We start from the raw sequence: 25276 nt of genomic DNA on the forward strand, positions 1-25276 counted from the left end.
AAACCGAGGTGCATATTTAAACTCCCTGACAACAGGCAGAGTCACAACAGCGGAAACAAGCTGACCTACAGATCTACGGATTCCCTTCATCCAGGACCACGTGTGACGTCTTTCCTGAGTGATATTGTGCAACTCAGAAAAGTAAACTGACCCCACAGCCTGTCAGGAGGAATGGAAATCTATGCCTGTAAAAGGAGCTGTGAACACAGGTACCTGCGCACAATCACAGCGACCCCATAAATCTCCACTACCATTAGCCTGAGCATTACAACTTTGCCAAATTAGCAAAACAGCTGGAAGACATTAAAATCCCATCATCAGAGAGGATAAAAAAAACACTTAATATAGGGCAATATGAAATAATACAGCCTGCTTGTGGAGATTATGTCCCAACTGAAAAGTATAAGACAAATTGACCTTCAATGTCTGGGTATCTCTAAAGTCAAAAGCAAAAAAATAATAATTACAGTATTAAGGGTATTATTAATGAAACAGTAAGGAGCAAAATCAATCTGCAATCATTTAAAATATTACTTTACTCAAATTTAAATTGTTCTTATTATTTCAAATTCATGATAATAAATACAACTCAAAGTATTTAATACAGGAACTCTAGATTTGAAGCATCACAAAGTGCAACAAGAAAGTAAAACAAAAGGTCCAAAAACTACCATTTTGCAAAAGGCAGAATAATTTGAGAATCTAAATATTATTACTATTGTTTTGTTTTTGTTACTGTTAATCAAAATTATTCATTCATTTTCCTTTGGCTTAGTCCCTTTATTCATCAGGGGTTGCCACAGCGGAATGAACCGCCAACTTATCCACCATATGTTTTACACAGCGAATGCCCTTCCAGCAGCAACCCAGTACTGGGAAACAGTACAACTCATTCACAATGACCAATTTAGTTTATTGAATTCACCTATAGCGCATGTATTTGCTGTGGGGGGAACCGGAGCACCCGGGGGAAACCCACACAAACATGGGAAGAACTCCACATAGAAATGCCAACTGGCCAAGCCGGGACTCAAACCAGTGACCTTCTTGCTGTGAGGCGACAGTACTAACCACTAAGCAATCGTGTTGCCCTTACTTCTTCAAATTAATACAAAGATTGTTTTAGAATTCAAGCTTTTACAGCAGATTCAGGGATCGCAAAATTCAGCCAGGAGTCCCAGGCTATTAATTTTTTTAGTGGGACTATCAAAATCTATCTACACACGGCCCGGCGGGCCAGTGGAAGGAAAATATATATTTTAAAAATATATATTTTTATTTTATTTTAATGCCTTTACATTCTCTCACAAAGTAGAAAATTATGTATGAACTGTGCTGCTGTGTTAATCAAATGATTTCAATAAAACAATCAAAACACGTCTCAACAATAAAATGTCAAGCATGGATAAAGCTAAAAATGTTAAGCATTTATTATTATTAATAATAATAATAATAATAATAATAATAATAATAATAACAATAATAACAATAATTATAATAATATTTGTTTAATTTGTGCTTAATGGGATTAATTGTGAATGCTTTACATTAAAATTACAAAACAAATATTCATAGTTGTTTTCTTTGTATTCAAACGATAAACCAAGCATGTTTTAATTCTGAAACTATATTTCCTATATTCGTCAACTAATTTTTACTTAAATTCTGCACTTGATTAGTATTTATATATTGAATGCTGTAAATAAAAATAAAGCATTAACAAACAAAACAAAAAAATAATTAAGCATTTCACAAAATAAAATGGCTTGGATTGGAAACAAAAGCACATGTAAATTATGCAATTGCTCATTTTTGAATGAAGGATTTTTAAAAGAGTGTATTTTAATAAAGCAAGATCAAAGGCATGTACAGAAAACGTATGCAATCCTCTCTCATTCCTGCGAGTCGTCACTAAGTGAATGCTGTGACAGACAGAGTGTGGACTGACAGGTTTGGGGGCCTCTACCGCTGACAGACTCCATGCCTGAGGAGATAACAGTGAGACGGGCCAACTGAACACTTACACCCTGCAGGGAAAAACAAGCTCAGGGTGAGCAGAGAGGTGAACATACAGTCCTGCGGTCGATGATTAGCTGTTTCCTGCAGGAGAATGTTGGAACCCCGAGCCTTGTTTTTAACTTACATGGGATCCATACAAATGACGAATACAGTTTCCAAACCTTCATAAGAAACAAAACATTTTACATTTCTGACATAATGAGAAGCAAACCCAAGTTCTTGCCATTATAGACAACACAAGCAGCTATTATAATCATCATCAGTGAGAATTCAACTACCTTTTACTGTATGCATTTTTTAAATGAGCTATTTTGCAAAATGTGAGTAGTTAAACACAACCCAGCAAGATATTATAGTCCCAATGGACTCAAACAAAACTTTCCATTTGAAGTGCTGGACAGTATTAGTCCTTCTCTGTTTCCAATTAGAGGCAAAAAAACTCTTCTAACGCTGTCTCCCAGTCTCCAAACATTCAAAAGCTTTGTAAATAGTTGCCAGTGACTCTGCAGTAAAAAGTAGAGAGGAAGTCAGAGCGAACAACTGATTTATTCGTCTCAGCTTGAGGTAAAGGTTGCAAATCACAGACGGTGTCTGAGGTGGGACATTTGTAAAGTAGACCCAGAGGAGTGTAAGGAGGAAGAAACAGTCTCATCCCAGACTGAAGGGAGTCTACAGTGCTCAGGTCAAGCTGTGAGACCATATTTCATGAATTAGCATCTTCCTGTTTGGGCCATTTCTAATGAATGCCATCTTGAGTAGCCCTCTATACACAAATTTTTTTTATTTAAAATGGATGTATGGAAAAGCTTAGCATAGTTTCTTTAATAGGGACATGCAGGCATAAACAATGACATAAACCAGAAACGGTGCAAATCATTTTAAGATTATGGCTTATAACAGATTTGCTGTTAAACTGTACATAATTTACAGTACTTGTCAATATAATAAATTAGCTTAATAAGCAAACATTTCAAAAGTGGTAAGTGAATGTAGTTCACAAAAATTAATGTACAGTTTTTCAAATGCAAAAAGGAAAAATAATAACGTAAAATTGTAAACAGGGTGAACAAGCATGCATATTTAGTTATACAATAGTTTTTACAAAAACACTCAAAAATAGATTAAACGAATCACCTAAAATTCATTAAATCGCAACATTTTCAAAATGTTTTAAACAACAACAGTATTATTAATAAGATATTTTTCTTGTGCACCAAATCAAATAAGAAAGATTTTTATATTATAGGAATCAAAATGATTGTTTCTTCGGTGCACCGCAATGCAAATGCAGAAAATTTGGTATCGGTTCAGTAATAATCATAACTGGTTATTATGTACTGACGTCATTTATCTCATATGCGCGTTTGTTTTATAAATAAAACACTGCAACTACTTAAAACACAGAAACTCTGTACAATTCACTGCATTTAGAGCAAAAAACCCCATTTCAATTGTTATTGAGAAAATGAAAGTAAACTCCATTTCTCTTTCTCTCACTGTGGACATTTGACCTGCTGTCATAAGGAAACTTTTGCTCTCCTCTCGGATGTTTTAGCGAAACATGTGGATCAGACTTGAGCATGTCCGCAGATTGGTTTCTTCACCACGTCTATCATAGATCAGCTGTGATTGCTGCTGTCGTTTATTAAGAGTCGCTCATCGGTAAACAGCGCCAGCACGTTAGAGCCAATCACTGCCCTTTCTGTTGAGCGTGTGACCAATCATAGAGGTTTAATGCTCAGAAAGCGAGTGGAATAATATTTACTTTTGTTTATTTGCTATAAATGCTCATGTTGTTCTGTGCATGTACTTGAGTTTTTAAAGGTACAGTTCATATATCTGACTGCTTGTTTTAGAAGGAGAAAATTGTATTACAAATAATATATAAATTTATTTATACATTAAGTCAACAATTCTTGTGCTTTGACTAAAATATTAAAGTGTGTGTGGAAAGCATCGTCAATGCACCGTGATGATATAAAATTGAAACGAATCGATGACATGCTAATTATAACCGAACCATGAGACCAGCATAGGATCACACCTCTAATTTCTATTGGATCATGTGACACTAAAGACTAGAAATTCAGCTTTGAAACACAAGATTAAACTTAACTTTAGTGTTTAAAATATAAAACAGAACAAAAAATAAACTACAATAATATTTTCCAATATGACTTTTTACTGTGCTTTGGTTGAATACATGCTGCATTGGGGAACCGAAGGGATATAGATTTTAGTTTCTGATTGATAATGTATCAATCTTCTATTAAACCTAAAACAGTCTATTTAAAATAAGGGGAAACTCATTATTGCACATACTGTTTATATTATGCATTTGCAGCTTATATAGCCTAAACTGCACCTTTATGATTTCTAGAATCAAGCAGCTCTTCATTCTCAGAGAGAAACCCCAGATGACCAGACAGACATGAGCTGTATAACAAATGCATACGAGCAGAAGTCATATCTTAACTTTCCTGTAAGCTCTGAAAAAACACAAACTCTTTCAGTATGTCTGGTCTTCTCCTTACACATTCCCATCCCATCATAAAGTATGATTCCAAGAACAAAAATAGGGGAAGATGATTCCTTTATCTTGTCCTCTACTATTCAAAAAGGTACCATTACTATTTCAAAGATGGGATAAAGAAATAGACATTACTAAGGGCAGCCATTACTTCTCTATAACCTTCACAGAGGTACACAAAAATGACACTAAGTATTGCCTGGAATAAGCTTGAGGCTATGCATTATACGACAACATGTATGCAATTATATGAAAGATTATGATTAAGCTCCGGCAAACTACAAAAGATGCAGAGGCAAGATTCAGCCAGTTAAAAAGACTCCAGTAGACTGGGAAGATCAACAACTCGACACACGAGAGACAAAAGAAGAGAGGGAACAAGCAAACTTTTGGCCTCCCACAGAGAGCAGTTCAATGCAAAAAGGAAATTGATGTTAACTCTCCACAAACAGCGTTAGACTCATATTGTTTGTCTAGGTGTGATGACCACTCGTTCTGCACTGGGACAAAGAGTGTGATCTCTGATGCTTGGGGTTGTAAAAGCAGATGGTGTCATGCACACAGTGGAAAAACTTCTGGAAGTGAGGGATATCAGAGTCCCAAACTGGCAGAGGACAGCAGAAGTGTGAGAGAGTGATAAGGATGGTGTGAAAAACAATGTGGAACAGCAAACACTCCCAAACGTTCTGCTCATCAACTTTTACGTTTGAAGGAGTGAGAAATGAAAATAAATACTTGACTTGGCCAACAACCTCACCAACTCCTAATGTTGTTATAGTACTGCGATCACTCTTGACTGCCAAGACATTAAAATGCGCAAAGAGGAAATCTTCTGCCAACAAGCTTTTCGTTGCAATGAAGTCATCCACAATCCATTCCTCCAGCTAACTAGATATGAGCCACCTGTACAACATAACTGGTGGGACAGAGTCTTTGGATATCAGTTCCTGAAATTCCTTACAAATGATCCAACAGTAGTCCCAAGAGGTTATCTTCAGAATGCCCTTTGCAAGATTCATGGATCTGACCTCGAGGTGAAAGTTTGACGACAGCCGGAAGAAACACAACCGAGGGAAAGCTGAGACAGCATGGTGACATTACTTCTACAATGCAGAAAATCAAGATGAAGATCACATGAGAGATAGAAAGCAAGCGATTGTGGTCTCTTTCCTTCAAGTCTCTCAGGCAACATGAATTCCAGTTGCAAGGAGTCCTTTTACACTCAGTATCAGTTCATTGGAATCAGGCTCAATGAAGATTCCTGTACACAGATAAATGAACATGCTCACATAGCCCAGCGCTAAAAGGAGTCATATGATTAACCAAATTGACTCAGAAACCATGGTTGTTGATCTTCAAAATGGATCTCATGAGCAGTATGTTCATATCCAGTACAGAGCAAACTTCAACATGAACAGACCAGACAGGCAAGCTACTGTTTATGTACAATAATGACTATTTATGCAAAAATAGCCCACACAAGTTTCCAAAATATAATTACCATGTCGAAGCCACTGAGGAAGAGATTTTGGTTTACATAAGAACATTTTAGTGATTAATTCTAGAAAGAAGTTTTTTATTTAATAGCAGGAAGAACATTAATAATCTAAGCATTTTTTTTCTCTACAAATAACCTGTGGAAATACATAGTTTAAACCAGTATTTCTCAACCAAGTTCCTGGGGGATCACCAGCACTGCATATTTTCTATATCTCCTTAACCTATATCACACCTGATTCAGATCATCAGCTAATTAGCAAAGACTGAAATATCTGTAATGTGTCTGAAAGACAGAGGAAACATTCAAAACATGCAGTGTTGGTGGTTATCCAGAAATGGGTTGAGAAATACTGGTTTAAACCATTGATATGTAGGTTTTTGTAACTATAGCTATACAAATAATTTACACTCGTATGACCATTGAAAGAGTCTATTAAAGACAGTTAACTACAGCTTATACAAGTTAGCCTAATGTTTATTCCTTTCCGTCTGTTAAATTAGATGCTTAACAATAATTTGCAATGCAAATCAATAGCGGCTTTATGCGTGTGATGACAGACACAGTAGCAGTACCTCACCTCATATATGAAAATACATGTGTTAACCTCATGTGCTGAGCAGGTGTTTATGACACTTCAATGCCACAGCTCACCCTCAACAAAGACTGGACAAATGTTCAGAGGTCCAAGGTGGCCACGCTCCATTACTACCAAAGACCAATGGGTTTTGTGCTAGCAGACATATACAGAAAATCAGAGGCACACACGCCATCAATATTCCCAACAAAGCCAATTATGGAAAGTGTTTCCATCCCACAAGAATCCTACAAACAGAGCAGTGGAGTTTTCAGTGGAAGTGGACTGAAACCCTCAGAGGTCTGCTGCTCTGGGTTTGGGAGAGTACGTCGACTATATAAATAGTGAATAGTACTTTGAAACTACTCATCAAAATAAAAAGATTCTCACAGATGAGGAGTAAAAAAAAGTTTTGCTTAAATTGTAGTGATGACCCAGGTTCTAACAGTCAAATGATCACCAACAACGACTAACCAGAATTGACACTTGGTCTAAACGATTTATTTTTAGTTTTGGTGACTTCACAACTAAGCTATGGCTAGATGTCAAAACTGTTGACAACAAGACCAAACATAAGCTGTGCAATTACACAAGACGACTTTTCAAATGTTTTTAAAGCCTCCAGGAAAGCTGCGAAGCCTGTGAATGTGTCATGGGTGGTAGCTGAAAGGGTTAAAGGAAACGGATGAGAGAAACGTGGGTTTTCTCCTCTTTTACGGCTGACTGGATAATGACATGGACATGACCAGGATTGAGGAAGAGATCTGTGTGGCTTTCTTCCTGGTCCCCTGCAGGATGTGGGCTGACACATGTAGAGATAGTCATTGCTGTAAAATCATCCATATTTAAAATTTATATTTAAAAAAAAAAAAAAAAAAAATTTAAATGTCAGACCAGAGCTAAAGAATAAAACATTAAAACAGTAATAAATATACATCATATTTTAAAGCTATGAAACACATTTGACAATTTAAATATTTATTTAATGATAATGTTGGTGTCATGACATTTAAATCCTCACTTAAAACCTACTATCTACTTTTATAAACAAATAATAATAACAATAATAATAATAATAAAATGAGCTTTACTTTAAGCAAAATATCTATTTTTTTAAATAAGTCTCTACAAAAACCTTTAAGAAAACCTTGCAAAGGCATTGCAGAGGTGAAATTGCACAGGGCAAGAGTGCCTGTAACCTGCACACTTTTAATTACAAGGCCAAGAAAGAAGGTGCAGACAGAGTAAAGAATGAAAAAGAAGAGCGAAACATGCAAACACGCCCCCTCTGCAAACTCACAGATGCTTTAAGAGCCCTAATAAATCTTCCACGCTCAGAACTTTCCAGCTTAAACATCTGTGAAGCTCTAGCATGTAAAACAGGCTTAGCCTCTTGAGTGAACATGAAAAAAACAACAACACTTAAACATGTATTTACAGATACACTACTTATAAACAGCAAAGTCCAACTTGTCTTGAATTACACATTACTACTGCTTGTTAATGCTTGAAAAGAAGCAAAACAACAGCAGACAGGACTAAACCACCACATTGGGCGACATTGAGTGAAAGATAAGAGAAAACAGAAGAAGAGAGTGAAAGTGTTGACCTACCCTTCTGCTTGTCCCTGCTCAGCCTCAAACCTCTAGTGTGAGCCTCAGCTGGAGTCTCTGGGCTTCTTGGTGACTCCTCCCACACAGCGTCATGTGACACGCACTAAACACATCCCTCCCCAACTCCAGTGAAAAGAGATGGCCAGAGAAAAACAGAGAGAGAGAGAAAGCAGGCAGGAGGCTAATCTGCCTGACAAAGCACACAAACACACACGCACAAGCGCACACAAGCTTAGCGGCTGGCTGTCTATCCCTCTCCAGGCCTGAACTGAGAGAAAACAGAGCAAGCTTAGAGTTCAGACTGTCCAGCACCAATGATTAATGAGCTCTGAATTACCTGAGCTGAGGTTTTTGTTCTTTTGACACAAAGAATTTGTGGGATCTCAATTATTCTGGGAGAAACTAAAGAAGTCTAGTGGATGGGGAGTAAAACGGATGTAGTAGAGTACAAGGCATTGCAAGTGATTAATATAAAGTGTTTTGCATGCATTTACATTGAATTATTTAATTATTAATGCACTTTAAAATGAACAAAAAAAAATTTTTTTAGGAAATATTAGAATTTAAATAACACAAAATAAAGTCCCAACAATTAGAAAGCCAAATCATATTACATCCAATTAAACACACGATTCTATTACTGATAATATAATTAGCAAAAAATGAAACTAATACAAAAAATAAAATACCAGACCCCCCCAAAAAAAACTAAATAAATAAATAAATAAAAATACAATAAAATGATTTTAATAGTAAAGCTTAGTCAGTGTACCTAAAAAGTTGCTGAGTTGAGATGGAAAACAGCAAACCATCACCAGCAGATCAGCCTAGTTAACTAAGCTTTAATCAATAAGCACTTTTCGTACATCCACATCTGAAACGTTGTTTGCATGTCTGTTTCAGGCTTACTCTCCCTCCGCAAGTTAAAGTTACATGTTCAAAAGAAGATAATGAAATAAGATACAGCAGCTTATTGTGGTGTCTCCAAATGTGTACCATGAAACTGAACAGGCAGCACTACTGCAGATGTAGGGCATCATAAACTGCTCTTGACAATCAGTCACTTCCATTCTGTTACCCATCACAGCGGGGGGCTCGAATTTCAACATCAGTTTTTATTAACACAGAGCGAAAATAAACCCTTTCGATGTTTGGCTGAGTTTACAACAATTCCAAAGCCCAATGTTTCTAGTCTCAGAGGGAAAACCTTTTACTCTCTGCAGTTTCTTTTTTTTTTTTCTTTAAGAGGTCTCTTTTTCTTCTGGTGAAAGTAGAAAACGCCATCTTTAATAAATTAGACTAAACACTAGATAAACCACACAACCTGTAGTTATTACAACATCATATATATTTAGGCCTGTCACAATAATTAATATATCGACTTATTGCACAACACATGGACATGACCCCAATTATTTCAAATGACATCAGTCATTCATTCATTTATTTTCCTTCAGCTTAGTCTGTATTTCAGAGGTCGCCACAATGGAATGAGCCCCCAACTATTCCAGCATGTGTGTTACGAAGTGGATGGCCTTCCAGCTGCAACACAGTATACTGGGAAGACCTCTACTGCAACATCTCTATCTCTATTCGAGCTGCATTGTCAGCATGGCTTAAAAAAACAATGTGGTATTTATTATAAATTACTATAGTATATAGCCATTATTCAATTCAATTCACCTTTTTTTGTATAGCACTTTTACAAATGAAGATTGTGTCAAAGCAGCTTCAAATAAAAAATCATAGTAAATTGGAACAGTGTAATTCAGTTTTTTGGTGTTTCAGTTCAGTTCAGTGTGGTTTTATAATCACTATTGAGGGTCTAAACACTGGAGAGCAAATCCATTGATACCAAACCATGCAAGCTAGTGGCGACAGCGGAGAGGGAAGAAAAAAAAAAAAAAAAAAACACTTAATTAACTTATAATTATGTTGGTGTCGGACAACTGAAAATAGATCTGGTATTAGATATCGCAGCCTCAGTTACTTTTTTTTTTTACTTTTTACCTGTTCCTTAACAGTTATTATTATTTATTTAGGGTAAGCGTTTTCAGATTCTGATTCTAATGCCAAATAATTAATTGTTAAAAATCACTATAATTAAATAAAAAATTGGTAAGAATAAAATATTATGTGTTCTTTAGAAGAGTATAATTGCATTGGGACCATATTATATTGTCATTTATATTGTCCTAAATTAAATAATGAATGGCTTAAATGGTCTTAAAATGACAATAATATTCTTTTTAATCGCAATATATTTTGGTGCAATACAATATATCGTATAAGAAAATTTGAATATCGTGACAGGCCTAAATATATTTGCTTAATTGGTTGAGCATTTCCCTGGAAAAGAAAAAAATATATATAGACTGTTTTGTAGAACTCCATTTAGGGAAATGTCGTGGTCAATATGTACCCATACACTCTTAAAAACAAAAAAAAAATTTCAGTGGCACCATTGAAAAGCCAGATGTTTTGTTCCAAAAAAAAAAAAAAAAAAAGCTTCAACAAATGATAATGGCTTTTTTCTATGCATGGCATTATGTTTGCAAAAACCTACTCACTTTGAAAGCAAACAACTTCCTGTTGGTCAGCACAGTAAGTGCAAATATGAGGTCTACTGGCATACTGTATATCTTACAAAATGTGCAAGTAACCCCACTGCTCCATATGCATGAATGCCAATTTATAAAGTGAGCATACATTTAAGAGTTTAAAGTACTAGATAATGTCAATGCATGAAAATAAATAAATAAATAAATAAAATGTCTTCAGTATCTATCTTATTAGTAATAATGATTTTAAGTTTAAAGTTTGTATTAAGTTACCATTCACATTACCAACATAACCATGTGCAAAATTAATAGAAGGGTTTCTATCACCCTGTGTTAATACACTTTTTGAAGTGTGTATATAATAAGGGTAGAGATGATTCAAGCTCACCCAGCACCAATGTTTCTGTGAGATGAACAGGATCTGCTGAAATGTTCTGACTACTTTCCACATTCAGTTTCTGGAAAGCCAGATGTCAGAAGGAGAGAAAGAAACAGGAGAGAAGATCGAGAGACATTTGTTCCCTTGCTAGGAGGTCCAACAGCAGATAAACAATGGAGCTGCGCCATCTTTGTTCCCCAGTGCTGAGAAAGAAGGGCTGATTTATTCATCTTTAAGCCTAATGCAAACCATTTGTCTCGAGGCTTCGGGTTTTACAGTGGTCACAAGGGCACAGCGTACATGGCTATGGCAGTGTGTAATATGAGAGCATCTCAGAAAAAAAAGAAAGCACTACAATTTAAAATATTATATCAATGTAAACCATAGACGCGAAAATGTCAATGAGGTCGTTTCAGTCTCACAATATTGGAAAATTTCTTTAAGTCACACTTGGGCTTCTATTATTAACCACCTTGAATGAACTGCATCAGTCTGCTCAAATGTTTGGATTTACTTGCATCTTTGCTACAGTGGGAAACTAAACTGTGTTCATATGAAACAAACACAATTTGGAGTCAAATATAATTTGATCGTAGATCGTGATTTGGCACAGATTATTTGCTCGCATCAAAGACCCGGTGGTTAATTTAATTTCTTCCTACTTAAACCACAAGAGTAAACAGAGAGAGAGAGAGGGAGAGAGAGAGAGAGAGAGAGAGAGAGAGTGAGAGAGAGTGAGAGAGAGTGAGAGAGAGAGAATGTTGATTGTTAAATGTATAGTTGATTCTGATCTATTTTTGTATTGATTTAAATGAATAATATGTTGAATAATAATAGAATATATTGAATATTAATGTTATATATTGAATAATATGATGTATTGTTAATATTTTATTTAATTATTATATTTAAATAACCTTTCTTTTTTACTACTACTACTATTTACTGTGTTTTCTGTTCTTTTTACATATGTTACTTTATAACTGCTTTGGCAATACATTTGTCATGGATATGGATCAGGGCTCGAAATTGCGACCATTTTGGTTGCATATGCGCCCGAAATTTCATCTATGCGACCTTAAAATATATATGGGAGCATTTCTGCGAGTGCTCAAAACTGTTGTGTGCGACCAGTTTTTACTGCAAAATGTTCACCACATGCGTGGATTCGGGATACATTTACGCAGAATGCACCTCTAAGCTCTTTGTCTGCACTTAAAATGCGAAACGCAGAGCTCAGGAATGGTTTAAAACAGTTGTCATGTCAGCTTGCTGCAGTAAACAAATCCAAGTCCGTAATGCTTGCTCCGCCTTCACGCTCTTCTCATTGGCCCACCACTGCTCTAGCACTGAACGCGAATGATTGGTTAATATCAGCTGTCAATCACTCAGTGCATTCTGGCTTCGAATGACAGAGAGCTACTACCGCGAAAAACTAAAGCACTGAAGATTAGAATGGTTAACACTGACAGATTTTGTTTTAGAAACCATGGCATCTAAAGTTACAAATAATGACATCTTACTAGTGATCATGTGCTGAATGTTAGTCCACCATCTACACTTTTCCAAGAGTAGAAGACTTCCAATGGCTTCAAGTCCGCCATGAAAAGTCAGTGGGATGGAATTTTCAGGTAACTGCTTGCCACATCTAGCACGAGAGCTTCTGTTTAATCCTTCATATAATCGCCAGATGCTGTCCGCTGTGCTAGTGGCAGATATATGTCAAATTACACCACGTACACTATCGCAAACGGGCTTGCACTGAGTAAACTTACATCGCTACTCCTAAAAAGACAGATATTGCTATTAACATGTATGCATATAATAAGGTACAGTATATGTCAAAAGCATCAGTGCAATATCAGACAGCACTTGTGAGAACAGCACAGTTATACCGTTAACAGATTCATTCAAGCAGTGCGTGCAGGGCCGGTGAGCGCTCCGTGCTTTGGTCACTCAGTTATGTTATAAAATGTATTTTCTTGTGATAACGGGATTTCGTTGAGACATTTTCCTCACGCTTGCATATATATATATATATATATATATATATATATATATATATATATATATATATATATATATATATATATATATATATATATATATATATATATTATTTTTATTTATTTATTTTTATTTTTGTTGGCTTGTTAGTTTGATTAGTGTTGATTTCAAATACAATAAATTAATCAATTTAAATTAATTTCGAGCCCTGTGGATGGGTATACCTATTGGCTTAATCCCGATCCATATGCAACTTCGAACTGATATCTGATCCAAGTATCAGAATTGGTGCATCCATATAAATGAAAGTGCATAGGTGTTTCCCAGTACTGGGTTGTGGCTGGTAGGGCATCCGCTGTTTAAAACATATGCAGGATAATTGGCAGTTCATTCCGCTGTGGCAAACCCTGATAAACAAAGGGACTAAGCTGAAGGAAATTGAATGAATAAAATAATACAGAAAATGTCTATTCAATTTTTAAAAATACTGGCGGCAGCCCTGTTCCTACTTTAATTCAATTTCCAAACACACGATCATTTTAATTAACAGCACTGGCTATTATGATGCATAAATGTACTTGCAGCATTAAATAATATAAATTTTGTTTTTGTAGTTATTATTATTATTATTATTATTATTATTATTATTATTATTATTATTATGCAGCTATTTTATTTGTTACAACATTGTACAGAATTTAAATTAGACATGCATTTCCTAATCATTATCATCATATTGTCTAGAACTGTACAAATCAGCACATCCCCAGCCTACAGTTACAAGTCTGCCTACTCTGCATTTCTCCAATAGAAGAAAAGCCTCATGAGCTCATCAGACACGTCACGGCAGGCTACCAAGAGAAAGCCCCCGAACATGTCGTATGCAGTGGTTATATCAGATGACCAATCACTCAACATGCTTCACAACAAACAACAAGAGTATCACTTTCCAGTCTCTCGTCTCCTTATCCGTCTGACTGCACAATGACCCTCATCCTGCATCCAGCACTAATTTGTCTGATCAACAGCTTAGCCCGCACTGCTGGGATTGAGTTTATCCTCTGCAGAACATGCAGACGGACAGATAAGAACAGATATTATTATTCCCAGAGGATGCCAAGAGACATGATATGCCCACAAGCCATGCCAGTCTGGCACGGTGTATGGAACTGGTTGGTGTGAGGGGGTACAGCTGAAACTGGAGGAGGCAGGACAGCTGTACATGCTCATCCCCAGTCAAAACCACAAGACCCAAGTAGAGAAAGAGGAAGCCTGGGGTTTGTAAAAGGATAAGCAGTGCACAAATCACACACTCACAGTTTGGAAGACCCCTTCACACCATGGGCCTGCATAGAGTGGGCCAACAGCCAGACATACAGACAGCGGGATGACAGAATTCATAATGAGGAGTTTGCTCGATGCCTTTGGTTAAAGTGTTTTTCCGAAAGGATGCATTTTTAACTGATTAATGGGATCACTTGAATGGGTAAATCAGGGGTGTCCAAACTTATTCTTAGAGAACTGTGTCCTGCAAAGTTTAGTTCCAACCCCAATTAGACACACCTGAACCAACTAATCAAGCTCTTTTTAGGTATACTTGAAACTTTCAGCCAGGTATGTTGAAGAAAGTTAAAACTAAACTATGCAGTACATTGGCCCTCCAGGACCGAGTTTGGACACCCCTGGGTTAAACGGTATTGCTAATATCAGTTAAGCAACAGATATAGTTTTGATGATTATGTGTACAACCAACAAACCTACCTTTTCCCATTTGGAAAAAAAAAAGTTATTAATAGTTCTTTTAAAATATCAACTTGTAAAATAGCCTTAATATCCTAATCAGACAAGTTCAATGATATAGGCTACTTGATTTTTGCATATTTATAACTCCTCACAAACTGAGGCTTTCATTTTATAGCTAAATAAACTATAAAACATGCATGCAAATCAATGTAATACTACATGTAAAGAAACTAAATAATGATATGCTATAGTAGCCTATAGCCAACTTAAAAAAAAAAAAAAAAAAAAAAAAAAGTCAACATATGCGCCTTGTCATCATCTCATCCCTAATCTGACCGGTTAACGGTTAATAGTAGGTTAACGAGAATCGGTTGTCAAGTAACCTATTAAATGAGCCCTACTCTTTATTTAAATACAAAATGTTACAATTCATAAGAATATTGCAGTTATGCTTGAAGAGTGTAGATGTTTGGAGAGTGCAGTGTCCGCCCACAGAAGCTAAGCAGGGCTGGCCCGGTTAGTACCTAGATGGGGAACCACATAGGAAAGCTAGGTTGCTGTTTGAAGTGGTATAAGCGAATCCCGCACAGGGCACTCAACCTGTGGTCTGTGTGGGTCCTTATGCCCCAGTATATTGATGGGGACTCTATACTGCTCAGTGAGCGCCATCTTTCGGATGAGACGTTAAACTGTGGTCTGACTCTCGGTGGTCATTAAAAAAATACCGGGATGTCCTTTGAAAAAGAGTAGGGGATTTGGCATCTTGACCAAATTTGTCTACTGACCTCTGTCCATCATGGCCTCGTATCCATCCCAATATCATAATTGGCTTCATCACTTTGTCTCCTCTTCACCAATCAGCTGCTGGTGTGTGGTCTGGCGCGATATGGCTGCAGTCGCATGAATGCTGCACACTGGTGGTGGATAAGGAGACCCCCCCCCCCCCACTCCCACCCCAACAATGTGTAAAGCGCTTTGAGTGTCTAGAAAAGCACAATAAAAATGTAAAGAATTATTATTAGTTTTATATGGGTTCAGTGTTTTGATTCTTTTGTTTGTTATAACACAAAGAACCTGGTTTATCTATAAATGAGTAGAAAAATCAAATACAGATTTTTCTGATGAGTATAAAAATCAAATATTTAAGTAATTAAATATTTGTATCTGATTATACTGCACAATAAAATGAAGGCCTTATTTTGTTATAAGATGTAGTTTACCTTTTGAAAAATAATTTAGTCAGTTTGCATTAATTTAACTGAGTGTTTTTAACTTTTGTCTATATAGCACATTTTTTAAAATTTTGATGCTGTATTTAAAATTTGTTGGTCATTTAAAGTAAAATGTGCAAATGTCCCCTTCACATATTACTACAACTACAAAATTACCAGAATAATGAATAATAATAGTTTTGAAAGTATCTGGTAATTTGAAGTAATTTTAAGACACTGTAAAGTGGAAATTATAATCAATATAATTAGACTTAAAAATACAAGTTTAGATGACTTAAAAATACAAGTTTAGATGTCCGATCATTTTAAATGTAGCAACAAAAGCAAAAACAATTCTTAGACTCTAATGCTGATTCACTTTGATAAACCTCATGACTCCTAAATGTTACATAACAAACTGGATTTTACAAAATTACATACCAACATGTTAAAAAGCCAAAAACAGAAGAAAGAAAATGAATAATTAAAAAAAAAAATCTAACAAATTCCAACCAAACTGAGTTAACCTTTAACATGGGAAACACTGACGAAGCAGCAAACCTCAGTGGGCAGCTGCCGCCCTGTTTTCCGGAGTGTTTGGGAATGTAGAGTCATGGTGAGGAGGCTGTTATAGAGAAAACAGAGTCAGACCCAGTCAAAGGCCTGTTTGTCACCCGCTGTCCAGCACTGCAGCATGTTTCATGCAGATGAGAAACCACCACTCGTTTCCGCACCACACAGACAGCAGCGCTTTTGTTTCTTTCCAGAACCAAAAGCCTAAGGAGGAGACATGTGAACAAGACTGCATGAAACTGCTCCATCTAGACCACTTTTCACTTCTAACCATCTTCCTATGATCAGATGGGGAATTATTCTGCATCAGGGGTTCTCAATTAGTAGGTTTTGCCCAGAAATGAGTGGCTAGTCTGATGAGGGTTATGGTAGAAAATGAAATTATAATGCGTTTGGTCTTCACTTAAAGAGATAGTTCACTCACAAAACTTCAGGAAATCATCAGGAGCCACGGGTGTTTATTTTGTTTTGTTCGTACATGTTTGTTTTACTCTCAGTGTGCCAACAGTCATTAAACTACCTTCTATGAACAGTGAAATATTGTAACCACAGAATCATTGTAAATATATAACTGACTGCAGTTTCCAGCTATTATGGAAGCTATGGGGCAGTATGATGCTACCAACTTTTGCTCCATTTGATAGTAATGATATATTGTCATGTTGTACTTGTGATACAAAATGTTAAATCAAGGTAAACTATGTGGTAGCAGTGCACTTTTCTATGGCAGTTGTCTTTGAAAGCACTATTTGTTGGGTTTAGGTCAGTGGTTCAGTAGGTGATCTGTATGACAAGCCCTACTTTCTCATAGAGGTGCACACAAAAAGATGTGTCTCTGAAACGCACAACAAAATTAACAGATTCCACATTAGTAAAATTGTAGACCGCACTCTAGTGGATTTGTCATCTGAAATGTACAAAGAAATGTAGCCTGAACAATGTATATTCCAGTTTTTTACATTACCAGTTTACAGTTTGGTAAATCATTTCTTTAATTCCCAATGTAAAATCTAGGTCTTGAAGCAAAACCTGTTCTACAGCTGATCTACGCCAAACTAAAACTACTGACTGACTGACCTCAGGATCAACCCTTTGGAAGAAGAGAAAGAAAAAGCAGCTTCAAACAAGAGTTAACAGAACTGCTTACCAAAAGAAATCATCCACACACACTGAGATACAGCATGCATCAAAACTATGTAAACTCCTACTGTTTGTATGAAACAAGGGGGGAGGCGATTAAAGAGAAATAAACTCTCTCTATTAGCATATCAAAGTCACCACAGTAAAGTCCATTTCAAATGAAGCACACAGGCGTCTCATGGGGCAGTGTGTGACGTGGTCCAGTGGAAACACTGGACCATGTCCAGGAATTACAATTTCTACACAAAATGTCTACAACAGTGGTTTCTCTATGGTTGTCACCACATACCACACATCACAGGAAACTTCCTCAGCGACAGAATGCACCTATACTTACTTTTCTTAACCAACATGAAATGATGTCCTACAGAAAAAGTTGAAGTGTTGGACAAATATATTCAATTGCAGAATGATGTCACGAACCGGACTCCCCACATTCTTCCATATTCAACACAGTTTTTTTGTGTTTTATAAAATGCTTTTATGTCTACTTTCATGGTAAGATTTGTTTTATTTTTGCAATCTATTTTTGCAAAACAATAAACAAAAAAACTCTAAAACTGTATTTGGTTTAAGTATTAAAATCTCTTCAAAAGAATGAACCGAAGAGAAAAAATTCCTCACAGAAATAAAGTCAACAACAATAAAATATGCTTCACAGATAAAGTGCTTTTGCACATTAAACATCTAGAACAGAGATGCCCAAACTACGGCCCATAGGTGAAAGTTGGCCCATGGCACATTTGATTTGGCCTATTATCCCATGTGAGAAGAGAGAGAGAATGATGGAGATGGTTTAGAGATTGTCATTTCAAATTTAATCTGGTTTGTTTTTTTATTTATAAATTTATTAATTTATTTATTTGTGAATAGCTAACTGAATTTAAACGTTTTAATAAAATATTGTAAATAATCAAATAGATGACAATGCAGAGATTTTGGCGAGCAAATCAACACATGTCTGCTTGACTAGTGTATTCAGAATTGAACTCTCCTGTTCACTGTTATGTTTTCATTGCAATAAGCAATAATTTAAAAAAGCATTAGTTAATATGATTTAAAGTGATGTTTTATTTATTTATTTTTTAATATTAAGAAATATATTATGAAATTACCAATGGCAACTTTAATGTAGTTTTGTTATATTTACCTTCAGCCCACAACTCATAATGATATTTGGTTTTTGGCCCTTTATACGAAAAAGTTTGGCCACCCTTGATCTAGAACCACACTATCATTATAAGTAGATGGCATGATTGGCCAATCAGAATCAAGTATTCCAGAGTAGGCATGGAACAATAACTGTTTTCAAGGTATACCGTAGTTTGGAAGTAAATTTTGTTTTTACCATTTTTTTAGACCACCAAAATTTTCAGATATACCGTTCCTATGCTATATGTTTTTTTTTTTTTGATTGTTTGTTTTTTAGGACAACAGTATCTCCAGCAGAAAAGATATACAAATATGTTTTACATTGTAAAATCTATATTGTAAAATAAAATCTTTATATTGTAGAATCTGTTTTTTTTTTAACTAATATAGACAGCAAAAGTCAACAATTAAATTAATTATTTAGCCTGAGATGTTTACTGCTCCAAAATATTAAAATGTCTCTCAAAATAAAATATTTTGTGTTCAAAGAGGGAAAAAGTTGTTGTTTTTAATCAGACATTTTAATATATATATAATTTTAGAAATCACAATACAGTGAAAATATGATGTTTTTATCCAAGGTTCTCATACCGTCAGAATCTTATACTGGCCCAAGCCTATTCCAGAGAGTAAAGTAATTTTCTTGTTAAACAGAATACTTATTCAGCTGACTTAAAAGATATATACAAAAAGTCTCAACTACAGGGCCAGGGCCACCAGGGGACCTCACCAAACCTCCAAGTCACTAAAGAGTGAAGAATCACTACTTACAAGACATCTGTTCCTAATCTCAACGAAAATACTCCTGCAAACTCACTTGGCAAAATGTTGCTTTATTGGATGTGTTGACAGTCAGATTTTCTGTAGTGTCAATACCCAACGCCACAACAGCTGCAGATGTGTTTGAATGGAGAAAATTCAGGCCACATCATAGTACAGCATGACAACATATTGTAATAATGTAATTTACGCCTTGCAAAATAAAAAGAAGTGTCTAACAAAAGCTCCTTGCGTTCAAGCAGTCGAGTGTGGATGTAGACCGCAATTAATCATATATTGTAGAGCTCTGATCTCGAAAACAGTTTTGTTTAACTGTCATGACTGAAATACAGCCTAATATCTTCACCTGATGCAAAAAGGTAAGACTCCTGTAGAACAGTGACTCCTACTGGCACTTAAAGCACCTGCAAGCAGAGAAAAGGCAAAAAAGGCAGATTTTCTTTGATAATGCAGTTCTCAAACTCCAGCAAGGATTCAACCTGAAATGACTTATGAGTGGAAATGCAACTGCACACAATAGCCATCAAAACCACATCCCATATTTATGACTTCCTCTCACAAACAAGTAGTTCTTGAGCTCCACTGAGTTTATTTCCTTCATTTATTTTTTAATTTCTGGATCCAGTCTGAGGATAAAGTTGTTCTAAATGTGTTTAATGTTAATGTAGTTGGGCATTATTGGCAGCACCTATTCAAAGACTTACAAAATGTTATCGAGGGAGGGAACTATTCACAGGAATAGTTCTGGACTGAGTAATAACTACCAACCAAAGCCAACTCAGCCATCCAACACTGTATGTGTGTGTGTGTGTGTGTGTGTGTGTGTGTGTGTGTGTGTGTGTGTGTGTGTGTGTGTGTCAGTTTGTCTAATGGAAAACTTAGCTGATGTGGTGAAGCCTAGAATGAGATCAATATGATCATTTTCAAACATCTGAACATATAATAAGCAACTTATCAACTTCAAACCACTTATCTCTGGCTAGACAGCAGAAGAGAAGCTGAATGTGTGACAGACAGAGGCTTGAAATCACAGACGTGGTCAGATACTGTGATCGTTTGGCAAACCAAAACCTTAACCGCTGCATCAATGAGCAGCGCTAACCTCCAGATCACCTCCCTCACTCACTTTTGTTTCTTAGTCTCCTCGGAAACTTCTCACACAAGAAAAGAGAAATAACAAAGGAGGCTGGAAACTTCTAGATCATCCCATCGCTGACATTCGCAGGGCTCTCCGAGGAGATTGTGTGTGCCAAACACAGTAAAATTAAGAGCGCTCCTAGCATTCCACTCCTCTCAGGAACTCACTCCTTTAAGCCCACTAGAAAAGATGCATGGTCATCTAATGCACTTAATGGCAAAGCAGCGAGTGAAAGTCAGCAATAAACTAGATTTTTACCAATTAAAGTGATTAATGTAATTTTCCAAAGTTAAAATCCTCTAATGCAAGTCCCAAAAAGGTATGTTTACTTTGGTTTCATCAAAATATTGCTCTGTGAATTCAGTCCTTCCTGGATTTTTTTTTAAGTTTGAAGCATCTGTTTGGTGACCTCTGAAACAAGAAACTTCATGAAATTTGATTTGATTTGATTGATTTATTTATTTTCGAACAAAAACTTGATGCATTTCTTTTTGTTAATGATATTTTATGTATTTCAACATGGTCGAAAATGGAGCGGGATGAAGCATAAGCTTAATATTCTCCCACCCCATTCTGAAAATAAAAATGGTCAATATTAATAAAATTAGGGTTAATGGATAATCGTTTCTGTGTAAACATTTTTGGCAATAAAAAAAAAGCACATTAGTTGCCATATCAGTATCAGCTAATAAATGCACAAAAAATGTTTTTTTAATTAAGGCTGGATACAACGTCAAAATGAAAATGCAAACGTTATTGCATCATTTATTGATTGAGATTTTCATGCAAATCTTGTCAGGCAAGCACGGTTGTGTTCAGCAGTAAATCTTCTTGAACGCCAGAGGGTGCTCTCATGCTGAAAATGAAGAAACTCAAGAAATCCCCATTCAGTTGCATTATAAACAGAAGATTCATCTGCTTTCATTGGTTTAGTGTGACTAATAATCACATGAAAAATACATAATCATTTTACAAGAGCAGTAATTAGAGTGAAAAAGAATCTTCATTGGCATTTTACTGCCTCTAGTGGTCAATTCAGGTGTGAACTGAAGTCAATTGTATGAACAGACCCCCTAGCTTTTTAGGATTTTGTGCGATAAAAAATTACTGATTTTGTGGCGACTAATTTGTGAAGGTATACATCTTTTTAGGATTTAGGTAGCCTACTAAGTTAGGTGTGCAATTTAAAACAATGTCAATGACACAAACCATAAAAATAAAGCTTATTCAGTTTGGTCTCTTGTCAAAACAAGATCTTAAACAGATGTAAAACAGTTGTATAACCACGATTTTACATTCTCTCAGTTTTCACTCACCGGAGCATCTGACATCATGTCACAAATAGGACATGTGTCAGGGCTTCCCCTATCGTAATACACCTAAAACACGAATCCTCGTAAAACTCTTCAATGGCAGGGAAGCATTTTCTCTCCTTAACTGCAGGGAAAGATTTTAATGAAAACATTTAGCGATTTGAGGCAGATCATAATATCAGCCATACATGTAAAGCGCAAATAATGTCCTTCAATTCGGTCACGTCCAGCAGCCATCATCCTTGAAGCAATTTCCATCTGTTTGTTCCATTGCGCCAACTTTCTTTTGCAGTCTAAAATCAAACACACAAAATGCCCAATTCTGGCTATAGGATTGCTATATCTCAACTTTGCATTGACTTCACATGTAAATCACTTACGGTTCATCTGCGTCTGCTTATTTCACAAGCTGCAAACACATTGATCGCGAAATCGTGAAAAACTAGGGGGTCTGTATGAATATGTACATATTTTTGGTTTTTAAAAAGATGTAGTCAGACTTCACTTCCAGAAAATCTAGATTGTGAATTTTGCTATTCAGTTGGTTTAGAAAAAAAAACTTTAAATGAATAGGCTGGCACTGGCCGTATTCATGGCGGTGCCCAATATTATTTGCATGAAGGGCCAAAAACCAAATATCATTGAGAGTCGTGGGCGGGAGATAAATATTTTACATGGGTAATTATTAGGGATGTAACGGTATTGTAAATACCGTCATACCACAATATAAATTTTTTTCGATATTACCGTAATCGCATGACTCGATAAAACTATAGGTCTTCTAAGAAAATTTGCTCAGGCGAATGAAGCGAACGGGAGGTAGCGGAAACTACAATTCCCATCAGCCTAGGCGTGGCCATCATCCTTTGCGGTCTGTTGTCGCTACAGATCCTGTAACGCGGAAATGGAGTGTGCTTCTAGTAGCGGGGATGAAAAAGAGCTGGAAATGATTGAAACCTAAAGCAGGTGTTGTCGCCGCGCCCGTACTGAATAGCGGTGTTGTCGCCGCGCCCGTACTGAATAGCGGTGTTGTCGCGCGCGTTCTGATCAGCTGTGTTGTCGCGCGCGTTCTGATCAGCTGTGTTGTCGCGCGCGTTCTGATCAGCTGTGTTGTCGCGCGCGTTCTGATCAGCTGTGTTGTCGCGCGCGTTCTGATCAGCTGTGTTGTCGCGCGCGTTCTGATCAGCTGTGTTGTCGCGCGCGTTCTGATCAGCTGTGTTGTCGCGCGCGTTCTGATCAGCTGTGTTGTCGCGCGCGTTCTGATCAGCTGTGTTGTCGCGCGCGTTCTGATCAGCTGTGTTGTCGCGCGCGTTCTGATCAGCTGTGTTGTCGCGCGCGTACTGTAAAGCGGGGAGGGGGGGTTGAGCGCGCATACTGAAGGGCGGGATGGAGGGTGTGTCGCGTCGCGGGGGCACTTTTGATCATTTTGGAAGGCCATTTTCTATTCAAAAGGCATGTGCACTGCACAGGTTGAGCCCAATGTGTGCACGTGCCTGCAAGTTGGGGAATACGACTAATAACAGTCATGGGGACTGCAGAAACACAGCACACTGTTCAGATTGATGCAGACATTGACTTGTACCGCAAAGAGACCTCTATCTCACTCATGGCTTGTCCTCTCAAGTGGGGGAAAGACAATGCACAGCGTTACACACTGCTGTCAACCTGGGCCAAGTCATATCTCTGTCCCAGAAACCTCAGTCCCAAATGAGAGGGTTTTTTTTCTGTTGCAGGGGACATTGTAAATACCCAGATATACCAGCTTTTACCAGGTTATATTTATATGATAATTTCCTTAAAACCCATCTCCATCTAAGTGAGTGAGTGATTAAATGTTGAATGTGATGAGTTTAACAATACTAAATTGAAACTTTATTTTTTTACATGGTTTAATATTTTTTTGTTATTAAAATTGAAGTTCCTGATTCAAAGCTTACAGATAGATGGCTAATTTGTATGTCATTGACACTTTTGGCTCTTTTTTGGAGTATTTTCATGTTTTGTTTTTCCTGTAAATGATTCAATAAATACCGTACTGTGACATTCATACCGAGGTATTACCGTACCTTGAAATTCTGATACCCTAGTAATTACCTCTTTTATTTAATAATTTTTAAGAATCACTTTGAATTGTGTTAACTAATGCAGTATAGCTTTTTTAAATGATAACTTGTGGCAATAAAAGCATAAACAATCATATTTATAACACAGTGGAGCTCAATGCTGAATACCCTGGTCAAGCAGAATCCGTCTTTTACTTGATTTGCTCACCAAAGTCTTTGCATTGTTCTCTATCTATCGGGGACAGTTTGTACATTTGAAACTAAATTACAGCATTTAAATTGAAACATTTCATTTCAGATTAACAAAAAAACAAACAAATAAAAAGATCCATTTAATTTCAAAAATGACAATCTCTGAAGCATCCCAATCATTCTCTCTTACTTCTCAGACGGGATGGTGGGCCAAATCAAAGGTTACCAGAGGCCGTTTTTGGTCAACGGGCCCCAGTTTAGGCATCTCTGATCTTAGAGTATATGTCCTAAATAACACATTCAAAACACCCTACCACTATCCTAGGAGTTACAATAGTCACAGTTCTTGGCACTAGGCAAGTTGGCTTCTGACACGACTTTGATGTGGCACAATTTATGTGCCACATCAATATTATCTAGTTATGGACTGGCTTAGAAGTACACATTATTATTATTATTGTTTATAAAGCGCCTACCAAATGTAGATTTAAGTGGCAAGAACAAATTAAATTAGTATCTTGATACTACAACAACATACTTTAAATCTTTAAGTCTTTTCTTTGGACTTAAATTACATTCAAAAGACCTTAAAGATTCACACTATATGGTTTCTGCTGTAGTAAGCAGTTCTTCAGTGCATAGAAAGGTCAGCAGATTTATGGATGAAGGTCTGTTCAGTTCCACAGAAGAAAGTCAGCCATACAGGTCAGGAATGAGGTAAGGGTGAGTAAAATGTGACAAAACGTTTATTGTTTGGTCAATTATCCCTTTAAGCAAATATCTTTAA

The 25276-nt window shown here is 36.5% G+C and overlaps 1 protein-coding gene across 5 annotated transcripts in view; it reads right to left on the minus strand.

Annotated features, from left to right (window-relative positions):
* septin9a (septin 9a) overlaps positions 1-25276 on the minus strand; it is a 132765-nt gene that overhangs the window by 30758 nt on the left and 76731 nt on the right. The window contains exon 1 of one of the 5 annotated variants that reach the window (XM_068216039.1): positions 8238-8271. The exons of the other annotated variants lie outside the window; for them this stretch is intronic. The gene's annotated coding sequence lies outside the window, so the exon portion shown is untranslated. Of the gene's footprint in view, positions 1-8237; positions 8272-25276 lie in introns of those variants that run through there. 5 annotated transcript variants of the gene reach the window in all.

The sequence above is a fragment of the Danio rerio genome, chromosome 3 (genome assembly GCF_049306965.1).
Source record: "Danio rerio strain Tuebingen ecotype United States chromosome 3, GRCz12tu, whole genome shotgun sequence".
NCBI lineage: Eukaryota > Metazoa > Chordata > Actinopteri > Cypriniformes > Danionidae > Danio > Danio rerio.